Genomic DNA, 15,869 nt, shown 5'->3' with positions numbered 1-15,869 from the left:
TGATTTTTGTCTTCAGTGATTGACCAGATCACCCTTCTTCTGACTGCAGTACCGAAATTCTAAAGTTACAGCCTTTTGTATAGTTAGAGTTCCATCAACATGTGCTATATTGGGGGCAGTTTCTCACCTTCCAGTGTCCCACAGCTGAACTCTGTTCAAGTCAACTGAGTTGGCAATCTTCCAGATATGAAGACTGAGTTCTTCATTTGTCGGCTAGTAATTAGTTGTGCTTATCAAGTCCCGGAGACACTGACTGACATATGTCTTGTTTTGCAGACCTTCAAGGTCTGTTTAATAACTCACCTTTGTTCCCTCTTGATAAAAAATGTCTGGCTTCAATATGAGAAGATTACTTCACAAAAACATCTCACAGTTCAGCAAGTTTGAGGAAAACAAGTTGTTTCACATCAGCCCTGCTTCAGATTTCTCAAAGATGGCTAGTTTTAGTCAAGCGTAAGCATTTTATATGCTCTCATGGTTGGATAGCCTACGCAAGGCTCAACCATGCGCTGTGGTTCTTCTTTCTACAGGTTCCATATCCTGCAGTACCTACATGTCAATAAGAATGTTCTTGCAATCCATTATAATACTAAAATGAAGGCCAGGAATGGCAGTTTGGTGTGAAGAGGGTTGAGGGAGGAGGGGATGGGTATCATGGACGAGGTAAGTTTGGAGAGGGCATGAGGGGAGATTGAAGAAAAACTAGAGAAAGATGCACATTCGGGGCTAGGGCAGGGAGGAACCTGAGGGGAAGTTTGACCCTATGGTCGAGGGGGAGGGAGGGAAGTAGCAGAGGCAATTGAACGAGTGGTCTCAATCTTAGTGACAAAGAAGTCCATGAACTTCTCGTACTTGTTGTTGAAAACAAGGATAGAAAAGGCAAGAAGGAGATGTACAGTGGAAAAGAGAAGCTGGGGATTATCTTTGCATTCCAGGATGATCCTGGAATAGTGAGCAGTTTTGGCGGAGGAGAGCAGGACCCGATAGTGTTTTATGTGGTCCAGCCAGATGTGGCAATAAATGTCTCAACCATTGCCCACCATAAACATTCAAGCATGCATCCCTTGGACTTAAGAGAGTGTAAGTGAGGACCGTATAAGAGGGAATGACCAGGGAAGAGAGAGTAATGCTTTTAATGGGGACAAAGACATCAAAAGGTGGAGGTGAAGGTATGATTGAGCAGTGATATTGGGTAGCTGCAGAGATATTGTGGTGAAAGGAGGGCCAAATGCTAGAGCATTACAAATTTGAAAGTGTAGTTGTAATTGACTTGCGGGAGAGATTTTCCAGTGACAGACACAGTAAGAATTGGGGTTGGAGAAAGACAGCACCCAACTTGTGCACAGCAAGATCCACAAAGATCAATGAGATAAATGATCTGCTGCTAGTGGTGTTGAGGTATATATGTTGCCAGGACAGCTGGAGAACTCCCCTGCTCTTCTTTGAAAACTGCAGTAGCATCTCATATGTCTATCTGAGAGGGCAGACAGGACCTTGGTTGAATGTCTCACCTAATGCAGCACTTCCTCAGTGCTGCATTTGAATACAGCCTAGATTGTGTGCTCAAGTCCCTGGAATGGAGGTTGAACCACAACCTTCTGACTCAGAGGCAAGAGCACTACCACTAAGTTAATTAAAGTTGACAAGTTCATACTTGTATTTAATGAATACATCTTACCACACATTATAACTGCCTGAATGTGTAAGGAACCAATAAATATTTTTTTTAATCCTTATAATGCTCTAAGCCCTATACAGATGAAATTGCTGATTGGGATTGAATTAGATGAAGGCAAGCAGTCACTTTTTGATTGAAAGAAATAACTTTTACTTATTGTAGTGCCTTTCATGAATGTCCCAAAGTGCTTGACAGCAAATGAATAGTCACTGTAGTAATGTACAGAAACGCAGCATCCAAGTTCTGCACAATATGGGCTAAATTTTATGGGCCCCCTGGAGACGGGTAGAAGGTGGAGGGGCAGACAGCCTTCCCATTGCAATGGAATTATGTCAGGGAGAGGATAGGCTGAAGACAGCCTTCCTGTCCAGAGGCCAATAGAGGCTCTTAAGAGGCCCAATAACAGCCTCATAAGGGCCTCTTCCCTCCACCACTGGCATTAAGCCAGGGAGGTCACCCAGTAAAACGAGGCCACCTCCCTGCTGGCTTGGGGGGAAGCCCCCCTTCGTGGGGAATCTGTGCCCCACAGAGAGCCCCCGCCAGCAAACAACCCACCTCCCTGAACCCCCCTGCCCCCTGTACTGAACGCCCACTTCCCCATCGCTGAGGCCTGCTGGACTAGCACCGACAACGCCGTCTCACTTCAGGTTGGGGTCTCCAGCGCTGGGATTGGGTCCAAGGTCTCGTGCAGTACCGGCAGTGGCCACCGCTCCCGATACTACCAAGCTGCTGGCCCTGTGATTGGTCGGAAGCCCTTGGAAAGATGGGGATCCTGGTGCCGGGCTGTTAATTGGCCTGGTGCCCTAGAATTACGCCAGGGAGTTTTCAAATGGCAGAGGCGGGATTCCCCGCACCTTTTCGGCCCAGCGCCGGGAGCCCCACTGGCGCCACAAAATTCAACCCCATGTCTCACAAGCAGCAATGACATAATGAACAGATAATCAGTTTCAGTGTTGTGGGTTGCGAGATAAATATTGGTTAGAATACTAGGAACATTACCCTACTATTCTTCAAAATAATACCATGAGACCTTTTACATCCACCTGAGATGTTTCATCTGAAAGACAGAACCTCCTCATCGAGTCTGTATTGCACATTATATTCTGCTCTTACTGTTATATCATAGCTTGCTGACTGATGGAAACAAGTGGCTTCTGATTATACAGGATTGTGAATTTCATGCTGAATATCTTGTGGGAGAGGATTTTTTGTGCATGGTGGGTAATAGGTACAATGGGAGATTTGTGGTGACAGAATATCACTAATCAATTTTGCAGCAAATTAGCTTTTAGATAATCTTGCTGGTTTCATTAAATCAACAGTTTTGGGAGAAAATTGAAATGAGGGTTTACTCTTTACATTGAAGTCACATTTTAGCAAAACAATTTATGCTAGACAAACAATAAATACATTTTATATATTTTTTGTTCTGTGGTCAAAGATACTCAGTTAAATGTAGGTAAATAAATATCAGAGCTGGATATTTTTGTTATTTATATGTTGCCCAAACCCTTTTTGCATATCAGCAATTTTGTGCTGAAAGTTCATTCTGATAAAATAAGATCAGCACAGCAGGTGAGCACAATACACCAGGTCATGTGCATACCAAACAGTGGAAACAGCTTCAGTTTCCACTGACAGGCAGCCAACAAGAGCTTAATTGGACTTAACAGGAAATAGCATGAAATTCTAGGAAATGTCATTGATTATTTCACTATCTTTCTTTAATGGGTAGAACACAGGGCCTGGTGCTGAAACTAACAAAACTAGTTTATTTATAACAGTTTTTCACCAGTCTTAAAGTAGGGTCATTGCCATTAACCACGAGAGGAAATCGGGACATATTAACACAGCAACTCTAGGCCACAAATGCATTATTAGAACTAATTCAAAACGTTAAAACTCTGATGGGAAAAGTTTACTATTCACTATTTCCTATAGAAAATTGATAGTCACATAGCAAAAGGTTCATTACAATGTTATGTTTCACTATTTAGTATAAAGAAAGATCCTGCATTTATATAGCTGCTTTTCACATCACTGGGACTTTCTAAAGTGTTTTACAAACAATGGATTACTTTCGAAGTGCAGTCAGCAGCAACAGAACAACCAGTTTGCACACAGCGAGGTCCCATAAATGGCACAGAAGCAACAGCAACTCAGGCTTTCATGTTATAAGATGAGCGACAACCAATTTTATCAGGCCGGAAAATTTGATAAGAAGGCATATCAGCTCATAGGAACATATGAATTGCTGATGAAAGAAGGCCAAGGTTCATCTATTTGTCTTCTACCATGCTGGTAGTCACATGATACAATGGTAATGGAATTGTTGATTAATCATGGGAATCAATTAGTCTACAAAAGACTCAGACTTGAAGGCCGGAATTTTACTGGGTCACTGAGAGCAGTGACCAGGGGCTATAAGATGTGGTGGGGATGCACTCGGCAGAAGCACGACGTGTCATGTGATTTCCGAATTTTACATGCAGCGGGAACCATGGAGGGCAGACTTCTCACTAGGGATATCAATTAAGGTAGTTAAAATGGCAATTGTCTCAAATTTTACAGTGTTTTTAGAATTTTATGAATGGCATACGGAGCCACGAGGCTTCAGAGCCCTGCCTGGCTAAAGGAGGTGGCAAGGAGGTGAGAGTTAGGTGCTGCCTCTGCCAACCAACCACACTTAGAGCCAACGTGCATTGGAAGGAGGGTGAGGAATGGATGCCACTACCAGACACTAGCAGAAGGGATGTAAAGGTTGCAGTACCAACCAAGGGGACCTGTGAAGGTGGCAGTATCAACAGAGGGGGCGTATGAAGGTGACAGCACCAACAGAGGGGGCGTGTGAAGGTGGCAGCACCAACAGGGGGAGGGGCGTGTGTGAAGGTGGCAGCACCAACCAAGGGGGTGTGTGAAGATGGCAGTGTCAACGGAGGGAGCATGTGAAGATGGCAGCATCAAAGAGGGGTGTGTTGCAAGGGTTACAGAGGGACAGTGGCACTTGCTCCCAAGGAACAAGCTAGGGAAATGTGTGGGGGAAGGTGGGCTGCAAAGAATGCACAGGACTATGAGAGACCCACCTACCATGGGTGTGACCTATCCACTCTTTGTGGCCCACCCTGAGGAGGAGGAGCAGCATAGAGGGAGGGAAATGCAGGAAGCAGCAGGAATGTCAGGAGCAGCAAGAGGGCCAGCCTCTGGGTAGGCATGCCAGAGAAGGGCACAGAAGGACGTGCCAACAGCTTCCTGTGCGAAAAGGGCCTATCTCTGGGAGAGCGTCTACCGTTAACAGCAGAACTATCTCCACATGTCCAAGCGGCAATGTCAATGCAGACTGAGACTCGCTAGGAAGGCTGTCACCAATTTATGTGCAATGCTTCTGGACGAGCTGAGACCCATGGGGCTTGGTGGTGGACCTAATGCCAGTGGTACTGAAGATCACTGTGGCTCTCAAGTTCTATGCCTCCAGACCTTTCCAGGGATCCACTGGAGACATGTGTGGGATCTCCCAGGCTGTGGTCCATTGGTGCATCAAGGAGTTGACCAATGTCATGTTCAAGAGGACTGGCGACTATGTACGCTACCTCACCGATCCGGACAGTTAGGCAGAGAGGTCAATCAGCTTCGCGGCCATCGCTGGATTTCCTCAGGCGCAGGGTGTCATCAACTACACACATGTGGCCATCAAGGCTCCCACAGACAGCCAGCAGCTTTCATCAACAGGAAGGACTTCCATTCCATTCCAAAACTGGCCTGTGACCACAGAAAGTGGATCCTTCAGGTGTGTGCCCATTCCCAGGAAGCAGCCATGCGCCTACATAATTCGGCTGTTTCGGCCTCCCGCATGCCTTCAAAGCTGAATTCTCGGGGACTAGGTCTACCTTTGAAGACATGGCTGCTCACGCCTGTGAGGAACCCATGCGCTACAGCAGAAGAGAGGTACAATACCTGCCTCAGGTATACCTGGGCGACAATCGAGCAGGCTATTGAGCTGCTGGAGTTGAGATTCAGGTGCCTAGATCAATCCAGTAGAGCCCTTCAGTATTCCCCAGCAAGGATCTCACAGATCGTGGTGATTTGCTGTGCTCTGCACAATGCAGCACTGTAGAGGGAGGAGGCCTTGAATAATGAGAATATCATCGATCACCACTCCTCATCCGATGAGGAGGATGTGGAGGAACTTCCTGCGTAGGCAGCACAGGAAGAGGAACCTCGCACCCGAGGCAAAGGGAAATGAGAGATGCGCAAGGGAGGCTCAGGACATTTTCATCCATAACCGTTTCTTGTGTCCTTGATGCCCTTTCACAATCAGTTCAATGAAGACTCGCCTTAATGTGGACCTTCTGTCACCTCCTTCATCTCACATTCTATTGCCTAATGCCTAGGTTCACAGCACACACTGACAAAGCTGAGGAGCTGACCAGACACAGCCTACTCCAGCACGAGCAGCCCATTGAGGGACCAAGCCTGAAGATGACATCCAACAAGGCAGCAAGAATGGAAAGAATGACCAATAGCAGTGCCTCTAACATTTTTTAAATGACTCAACATAATGAAGTCTTAACACATACAAAATCTAAACACCTGTGAACCCCAAGTGCATCTAGGAGCTCTTCTACGTGGAGCCACCCCTGCGCTTGCAGCTGAGGTGGCGGTAAGTTGTTGATCGTGCTGCCCCATGGCTTGGGATGACCTTGGCAGCTGTCCTCTGGTTGTCTGAGGCCTGAAGGGCCCTGGCATGCTGAGGAACTCCTGCAAAGGTGCAGAACACTCGTCTGTCATCGTGGCTATAGGACGCACTGGGGTCATTGGCAGATGGGCCGAGGAGCTGCTGACCGCACCTGCAGTGTCCTAAGCAGAGCCCCCAGATGCATCAGGCAGCCCTTTCTCCTCCCTTGCACCTTCCTGCTCACCAGAGAAGGATGAGTACCTGGTGGAGACTCCAGGCGCCTCGAGCCTCTCTCGCCTTACCACTGCTGCAAAGAGCTCACGAAGAAGACAACAGTATGCAGATCTGCGTGCATCTCTGGCATCCACTGAGTGTTTTGTTGGAGCTGGCTCCCCAAGAGGGTCGCCAACCTCTCAGTGGAGGAAGCTATGCAAGCACAGGCCTAAGTCATGGCAGCCCTCATGGCCTGGATGGACTCCTCCATTGTCTGTGCCAGGATGCACATGGCCTCTGGCAGCTCCGCAAGTTGACCCTTAACTCCAGCTGCAGCTCCAGCAGGTGCCGTGTTGCTAACAACTCCAGAGGCCCATCATCAGCCTAAGGGCTCATCGTGGACCTGGCCTCCCACTGTCCTCCAACTGTCAGTGGCCACAGCTGTCACAGCATCTGTCAGCTGCTCAGGTGCATCTGTGATGTGCTCACCAGCTTGTGGCCCAGAATCTAATCATGAGTGCATACCCACTGATGTGATAGTATCTGCGCTGGTGGTTGGTGGGAATAACATGACGCTGCACCCTCTGAGGATCCCTCCTCCTCCTCAAAGGTGGATGGATGGCTGCTGATCTCTTGCGTCATTTGAGATTAGTGAGGCCTGCATGAGAGAACACAATCATTTTGAGGTTAAAGGCTTCCCATCTCCTCATACCAACCATGCCTGATATGGAACTCCATGAGTCCAGTGGTGGGCACATGAGCACTGTGTCTGCTCTGTTGCCCAGAAGCACCCTTGTGCCTTGCACTTGTTCACTCACTCTCCTGTGATGGCACTCATGTTTCACCATCAGCAATTGCTCGGCCACCCGAGACCCAGCCAGTTCCAGAGCATCCTCCTCTGGCAGGGTCAGGATACATAGATCTGGAAGGCGTCCACCAGTCTTGGCCCTCTCATTGCTGTGTGCCCGCTTTTCCTGTGAGCTGAAGGAGGAACACTGTTAGTTTCTCCACGAAGGCTAGCATAACAACTATGCTGGTGGTAGCTCAATTGTCCATAATGGGGGCTCACGCGTGCTTCCTCCATATGTCCACTCTCAAGAGTCCTTGTGGGGGTCAGCAAAGACAGACGGGTTCCTTTTGCTGAGATGCAGCCATGCATCTGATAAGGTATGCTGCTGCCGGATGCCCTTGCCACCGACTGGGTGATCAGTCCCTAGCGACCTAGCACACTCTCTCACGTTGCCACATTCAAGCCCCAAAGAGGAAAGCGGTATGGAGAACTCAACTCGGTGGAGCAAAGGAGGTCATTGACCCTTTTGCAGCACTGCACCCATGTTTGAGGGATGACCCCCACAGCTGCTGACCTCCTCTGCAATCTCTATCCAGGCTTGCCTGATGAGGTGGGATGGTCTATTCTTCCTGTCCCTTGGGAAGACAGCCTCCTGCCTGGCCCTTGCAGCATGGAGGAGAATCTGTAGAAGCCCGGTGCCTTCCCTCTGCCATGGTTGCAGCAAGTTCCTGTTAAGTTCCTTCGGGATCTGCTGCACTGTAGTCAGCAGGAGAGGTCTTCTGTAAATTAGGTCAGGTAATCATTTAAAATAAGGCAGAAGTGCATGCAGGACAGGAAGCCCTTTAAATAGGGTGCCAGTATCTGCTGTTCAGTCAGCTGACTCCACCATAGGCACCTCGATTCAGGCCCTCTTTCTTTAATTGGACAAGCACTGTGCCTCCTGTGAGTTCATTGCCCAGCTACCACGTGATCGCGTTCAGCCAGTCGCATGCTGCTTGAGTGGAAGCGGCACCAACATCCGGAGCCGCTGTAGAGACCTGAGGCCCCTATACAAATTTCAGTCCAAAGTGTGCAATACCCCCATTGGTGGGCACTTTGGAACCATAGGTCTGGAGTCATCTGTTCCTTTGAAGTATGCTACACTTAACACATGTTATGTGGCAAATATGACATTGCCTCTTAGAGAGATACAGCACTGAAACAGGCCCTTCAGCCCACCAAGTCTGCACAGACCATCAACCACCCATTTATACTAATCCTCTTCCCTCCCACCCCCCATCTCACATCCTACCAACACTAGGGGCAATTTATCTATCAACCCACAAGTCTTCGGCATGTGGGAAGAAACCAGAGCACCTGGAAGAAACCCACACGGTCACAGGAAGAACTTGCAAACTCTGCACAGGTAGTACCCAGAACCGAACCCGGGTCGCTGGAGCCATGAGGCTGCAGTGCTAACCACTGCGCCACTTCAGCCTCATAAGTTTGCCCTGGCTACATTTTCCACATCTTTACTCTCTCTTAAATAAAAGCAAAATACTGCGGATGCTGGAAATCTGAAATAAAAACAAGAAATGCTGGAACCACTCAGCAGGTCTGGCAGCATCTGTGGAAAGAGAAGCAGAGTTAACGTTTCGGGTCAGTGACCCTTCTTCGGAACTGACAAATATTAGAAAAGTCACAGGTTATAAGCAAGTGAGGTGGGGGTGGGGCAAGAGATAACAAAGGAGGTCGAGATTGGACCAGGCCACATAGCTGACCAAAAGGTCACGGAGCAAAGGCAAACAATATGTTAATGGTGTGTTGAAAGACAAAGCATTAGTACAGATTAGGTGTTAATACACTGAATATTGAACAACAGCAAGTGCAAAACTGAAAAAAAACAGTGGGTAAGCAAACTGAACAAACTAAGATGAAATGAAATAAATGCAAAAAAAAGATTGTAAAAAATGTAAAAAAGAATGTAAAAAAAAAGGAAGAAAAAATAACTAAAAATGAAAGTAAAATGGGGGGCTGTCATGCTCTGAAATTATTGAACTCAATGTTCAGTCCGGCATTCCGAAGTGATTGTTCCCTCCGCAACACCCTGGTCCACTCCTCCATTGCCCCCACCACCTCGTCCCCGTCTCATGGCACCTTTCCCTGCAATCGCAGGAGGTGTAATACCTGCCCATTTACCTCCTCTCTCCTCACTGGACCCAGGCCCCAAACACTCCTTTCAGGTGAAGCAGCGATTTACTTGTACTTCTTTCAATGTAGTATACTGTATTCGCTGCTCACAGTGTGGTCTCCTCTACATTGGGGAGACCAAGCGCAGACTGGGTGACCGCTTTGCGGAACATCTCCGCTCATTCCGCAAGCAAGACCCTGAGCTTCCGGTTGCTTGCCATTTCAACACTCCCCCCTGCTCTCATGCTCACATCTCTGTCCTGGGATTGCTGCAGTGTTCCAGTGAACATCAACGCAAGCTCGAGGAACAGCATCTCATCTACCGATTAGGCACACTACAGCCTGCCGGACTGAACATTGAGTTCAATAATTTCAGAGCATGACAACCCCCCATTTTACTTTCATTTTTAGTTATTTTTTCTTCCTTTTTTTTTACATTCTGTTTTACATTTTTTACAATTTTTTTTTGCATTTATTTCATTTCATCTTAGTTTGTTCAGTTTGCTTACCCACTGTTTTTTTTCAGGTTTGCACTTGCTGCTGTTCAATATTCAGTGTATTAACACCTAACCTGTACTAATGCTTTGTCTTTCAACACACCATTAACATATTGTTTGCCTTTGCTCCGTGACCTTTTGGTCAGCTATGTGGCCTGGTCCAATCTGCACCTTCTCCTTTGTTATCTCTTGCCCCACCCCCACCTCACTTGCTTATAACCTGTGACTTTTCTAATATTTGTCAGTTCCGAAGAAGGGTCACTGACCCGAAACGTTAACTCTGCTTCTCTTTCCACAGATGCTGCCAGACCTGCTGAGTGGTTCCAGCATTTCTTGTTTTTATTTCTTTACTCTCTCTTCTGATTTCTGTAATCTCTCTGCTGCAGTCCCTTTACCCTGAGGTACCATGCATTTATTTTTCCCCTGAGCAGAACTAAATGATTAAGTATAATGTAGTGTGAAATTATCTACGTTTGATAGTCAAGAGTTTTTTGTTCAGCATGATAGTGTTAGGATCCTGTTAGGGACCGTTAACTTTTAGAAGAGAAAGTCAAGTTCCCAGTCATTACCGAAAGAATTACACCATAAGATTTCATGTTTTAAACAAAAAAATCTTTACTGTACAAGAATTAAACTGTGGGTGGCACAGTGGCACAGTGGTTAGCACCGCAGCCTCACAGCTCCAGCGACCCGGGTTCAATTCTGGGTACTGTCTGTGTGGAGTTTGCAAGTTCTCCCTGTGTCTGCGTGGGTTTCCTCCGGGTGCTCCGGTTTCCTCCCACAAGCCAAAAGACTTGCAGGTTGGTAGGTAAATTGGCCATTATAAATTGTCACTAGTATAGGTAGGTGGTAGGGAAATATAGGAACAGATGGGGATGTGGTAGGAATATGGGATTAGTGTAGGATTAGTATAAATGGGTGGTTGATGGTCGGCACAGACTCGGTGGGCCGAAGGGCCTGTTTCAGTGCTGTATCTCTAAACTAAATTTAAAAAAACTAAATTAAACAAAGCAACAAACTACTAACTGAACACTACAACTTGAGACATTTATATTTTAAATTTAAAATCTTACAGAACGCTTCCATTTTACTTTTACTTTTACCCCAAATGTTTCCCTATATGTTACAGAATCTTGGTGGTTTGTTCACCTCTCCTAGGACCAATCCATAGTGTACCACAGCTGTTCGGAATTCACTTCAATTTCCTTAATTTCTCAGCTGTCTTCCAAGGTATGTGATCACCTCCTGAATCTGGACTTCCCAGCTTGAGCATGGGCCTGCCGCAGTACAGAAACACCTCCGGTTCCCGATGGCCTCTTTGTTCCTCAGTTCAACTGACTTCCACAGAATCACAGAATTGTTACAGTACAGAAGGAGGCCATTTGGCCCATCGTGTTTGCACTGGCTCTCTGAAAGAACAATTTACTCAGTTCCATTCCCCTGCCTTTTCCCCATAATCCTGCACATTCTTCCTTCTTATATAACAGTCTAATTCCCTTTTGAATGCTTCAGTTGAACCTACCTCCACCACACATTCAGGCAATGCATTCCAGACCTTAACTATTCTCTGTGTGAAAAGTTCTTCCTCATGTCACTTTTGCTTCTCTTGCCAAATACTTCAAATCTGTGCCCCCTTGTTCTTGATCCTTTCATGAGTGGGAACAGTTTCTCTCTATCTACTCTGTCCAGACCCCTCATGATTTTGAATACCTCTATCAAATCACCTCTTAGCCTTCTCTTCTCCAAGGAAAACAGTCCTAACTTTTCCAATCTATCTTCATAACTGAAGTCCATCATCCCTGGAACCATTCTCGTGAATCTTTTGAGCACTGTCTCCAATGCCCTCACACCTTTCCTAAAGTGCAGTGCCCAGAACTGGATGCAGTACTCCAGCTGTGGCTGAACTAGTATCTTAAAGCCAAAAGCCAACAGCTTTAAAAAGCCAACTGGCTTTTCTAAAAGCCAACTACTTGTCTGAAGCCAACTGCTTTTCCAAAAGCCAACTGACTGACTGTATCAGCAAGTACACAGATCAAAAAACCAACAGACACCCCTTGCCTTATCTAACACCATAGCTTGTGGTATATATGGGATGTCCCAGATAGCAATTTAAACCAATTATTTCCAACTCCAAGTCTTCTCTTTGATCTGGGAAATCATATCGATAATTTAAACCCCTGACTAAGGTAGTTTAGACACATAGTCTCCATCAACAAGTTAAGAGGGATTTCCATTGAGTAGGGTCTTTACATTTCCCAATATGACCTTACTAAATAAACATGGGCCACCCTTTGATTTGTACCCACCCTAGGTTTGTTTGCCAGCTTCTCCAACCAGGTGTTTTCTTTTGCCTTGCAGAAAAAAATTCAATTCCCAAATTAAAAGTTACCTCTCGAAAATTAATATAAACCATGAACCAGGTGATTGTAACAATGGTAAGATACTAAAGCAAATTTAAAAAGCATTAACCCATAGACATTGTACCTCTCTGCTTTCATAAGTATATCACTATACTCGAACTAACAAAACTAGCACAATTTAGGAATTCACAAATAATTCTGTAAATGTCCAATTCAGGTTGAAATTTGGTTCATTTTCCCATCCTATTAATTGTTTAAATTATAGCCACTCAATATCATAGATTGAAACAATACTGCCTTTAGGCAATGAAATCACACATTTCTATTGATTGCAATTGATGCTGTGGGACACACAGAATAAATAAGCTGAGAGAAACAGAACTGCCAGAGACACACTACTAAATGTTGACAGTAAGATTAGAGAATAAAATGTGCTGATTTCGCAATTGATTAAAGAATGCAGGATAATACCACTGCCTTTCAGAAAACACTGTTTCAATCAGTAATTATAGAAGAATTACTTGCCTTAACTCTGACTAAAAAGCTGCAAAAGAGGAAGAACAGGTAAAAGAGAACCCTGAAGGGATTTGGAGATGAAGCAGGAAGATTTGCAAGAGCAGCAGAATTCTGATCAGAAGCCTAGTAAAGCCATTTAAGAGGTTATAAAGATCACAGAAGGAATCACCTCAGCAGAGTATCATAACAAAAGCAGGGTCTTGGATTAATAGCTAAAGAGATCATTTGAAGAGGTTATGATGCTGAGAGGATGTATCAGAGTGGAGGCATTGTAAAAGAAAGAGCAAGTGGCCAAGATTGAAGGTGTAATGAAAGGACTTTTAGATAGAATGGAAAGGATTGTCAGAGAAATGACATGAGGATTGGCCTGGAGGCCATAAATGGATGAGCTGCAGTGAAACTCTTGGGAGGACTATGCACTCTCTCAGGGTCATACCTCTTCATTGAGCTCTTCGGCTATTAAGCAATAGCCCTGCTTTTCTTGCTATGCTCTGCTGTGGAGACAGTTCCATTGGTGTTCTTTATAACCTGTGCATTGTCCTTACAAGGTCAGAGTTCTGCTGCTCTTTCAAATCTCTCTCTGCATTTAAAGCATCTTGGGGCATTATTATATACTGCCCCAGCACCAAGCAAAAAATGAAAAGACAGCCATGCAGGGCCAAAGCTTTATTCATCAAAGGCAGATTTCTTTTTCATTTTTAACCATGCAACAGAAAATTTTATATAACATCGGCCAGATTTTTCTGAACAACACCCACCATTATTAATATGCAAATTATCCGGCAACTTGTAGGAAGGAAGAGATACTCCATGAATTGTGATTCGCCATAAGTTGCCGGCTGATTTATGACCCTCCATCATTAGCTTCGCAAAACGGCATCTCATTCTTCACTGTGATTGTCATGAAGTTGCTGCATATTCACATTAATTGCCCATTAAACTCACCATAGAAAGTTGTCTAGTAATTAAAAGTGCAGATACCCTATTAATGATAATTGTTAATGACTGCAAATCAACCTCTCTTGCCCAGAAAGAGAACAATTATGAGTGTGGAGTCTCATTCCTTTAGTTTGTGAATTATTTGAGGAGATTTTAAAAATGTAAAATGTTAAATTTTACATTTTGTCATACTTTTCCTTTTTGCCTCTTTTTTCTCTCTCTCTTTCTGTACATGATTTGACATTGAATTCACCCACTATAATTCACCCTCCTTCTCAATGCTTCCTCTGCTTATTTCTCAATCCTTAAGTCTCACTGGTTAAGGAAATAAAGGACAGAATTTTAATTGGTAAGGGGGCACAGATTTGGGTGCGGGGGCAAGTTAAATCCCCCAAAAATGTAGACATGTCAGAAACCCAACATGGTCCTGATTTCCAACTTTTACTCGGGCACATTCAGAGGGCCACAGAAAACCCCCATGGAGATATCAAGTCTTTAATTTAAATATGTATTTTAATCTAATTTAAATATGTTAAAAGGTAATTAATTCTGACTTTAACCCAGCATTCTGGTTTTAACAGCCAGTGCATGAGTTTCCCAAGCTGCGTGGAACTTGCCTGGTTCAACAAGGCAAGAGCACAGCGAGGATTGGTGGCTCAGTGAAATTGAGAGGCTGGAAAGCCTTTAAAGAGTGAAACTGCACAGCTGCTGCACAGGAAGTCATAGTCTATGTGAAAAGCTTCTGCTCACAGGACTTCTGCTGAAAGCATCCTTTCACTAATTGACAGGTGAATTCCAACTTTTTAGAAGTCATTTCACCGACCTTGGACTTTACTCACCTTAATCTGAACTTCCCTGCTGTCAACCTTCACTGCAGCATGGGAGCAACTTATGCAGCTCTAGCTTGGGTGAGGAAAAAGACGAGCAGCACCAACAATACCAGCAGAAGCACCAGAAGTAGCAGAAGCAACACCAAAAGCAGCAGAAAATGTGTTTTCCTCAGCCACATGCCTCTCTGTAGGTCAGAGCGGATGGACATAAAGCTCTAGCTCAAAGAAAGCTATACCCCCAACATAGGGTCTACAGGCACGGGATCAGCTTACTCGACATGATGGGGCAACAGTGCCTCAGGAGGCTCAGACTTTCACAGCAAGTTGGTGCTGATATCTCCGGCCTCCTGGAACAAGACCTCCTTCCCAGTGGACCAGCTGACATGTATTCCAGTGGCCATCTAAGTTACCACAGCCCCGAATTTCTTTGCCTCTGACTCCTTCCAGTCATCTGCTGGTAACATCTCCAGATTTCACAATCTGTTGCCCAGAATTTCATGCCCAGGTGACTGATGCCATGTTTGCCACCTGCGTCCACTTTGCTACTGATGAGGACAGTCAGAACCAAGGGCTCTCACTTTTGCTGCAGTGGCTGGATTCCCACAGGTACAGGGAGTCATAGACTGTACACATGTGGCAATCAAGGAGCCCTCAGATCATCCAGCAGTCTTTGTCAACTGGAGGGGATTCCACTCCATCAGTGTTCAGCTGGTATGTGACTACAGTATGGTTTTCTTGCATGTCCGTAGAAGATATCCTGGAAGCTGCCATGATTCCTTCAATCTGCGTCAGTCACATTTCCCACAGGTCTTCGCACCTCCGCACAGATTGAGCAGGAGACTCCTTGGAGACAAGGACTGCTCTCCGAGGACCTGGCTGATGAGGAGCCCTATCACTGATGTAGAGGAAAGATGCAACTGGAGCTACATGAGCCACAAGGGTGGTCATTGAGCAAGCCATTGGGTTGTTGAAGGTGCGATTAAAGTGCCTGGACAGATCTGGGGACACCCTTCAGTATGCAGCAGTAAGGGTCTTCTGAATGGTCGTGACCTGCTATGCCTTGCAAAACATTGCATTGCAGAGAGGACTGGAGATCCAAGAGGATGAACAGCTTTGCATCCTCAGATGAGGAGAAGGAGGAGCCTGATGTGGCAGGGTACCTGCAACGTCGCACCCCGTGACAAACCTATCCAGGCATGATTCAG

The 15,869-nt window shown here is 45.6% G+C and overlaps 1 protein-coding gene across 1 annotated transcript in view; it reads left to right on the top strand.

Annotated features, from left to right (window-relative positions):
• ccdc85a (coiled-coil domain containing 85A) overlaps positions 1–15,869 on the top strand; it is an 873,452-nt gene that overhangs the window by 805,454 nt on the left and 52,129 nt on the right. The gene's annotated exons all lie outside the window — the stretch shown is intronic.

This window comes from Heterodontus francisci, chromosome 13 (assembly GCF_036365525.1).
Source record: "Heterodontus francisci isolate sHetFra1 chromosome 13, sHetFra1.hap1, whole genome shotgun sequence".
In the NCBI taxonomy this organism is placed as follows: domain Eukaryota; kingdom Metazoa; phylum Chordata; class Chondrichthyes; order Heterodontiformes; family Heterodontidae; genus Heterodontus; species Heterodontus francisci.
This window is presented reverse-complemented; position numbering and strand designations above follow the sequence as displayed.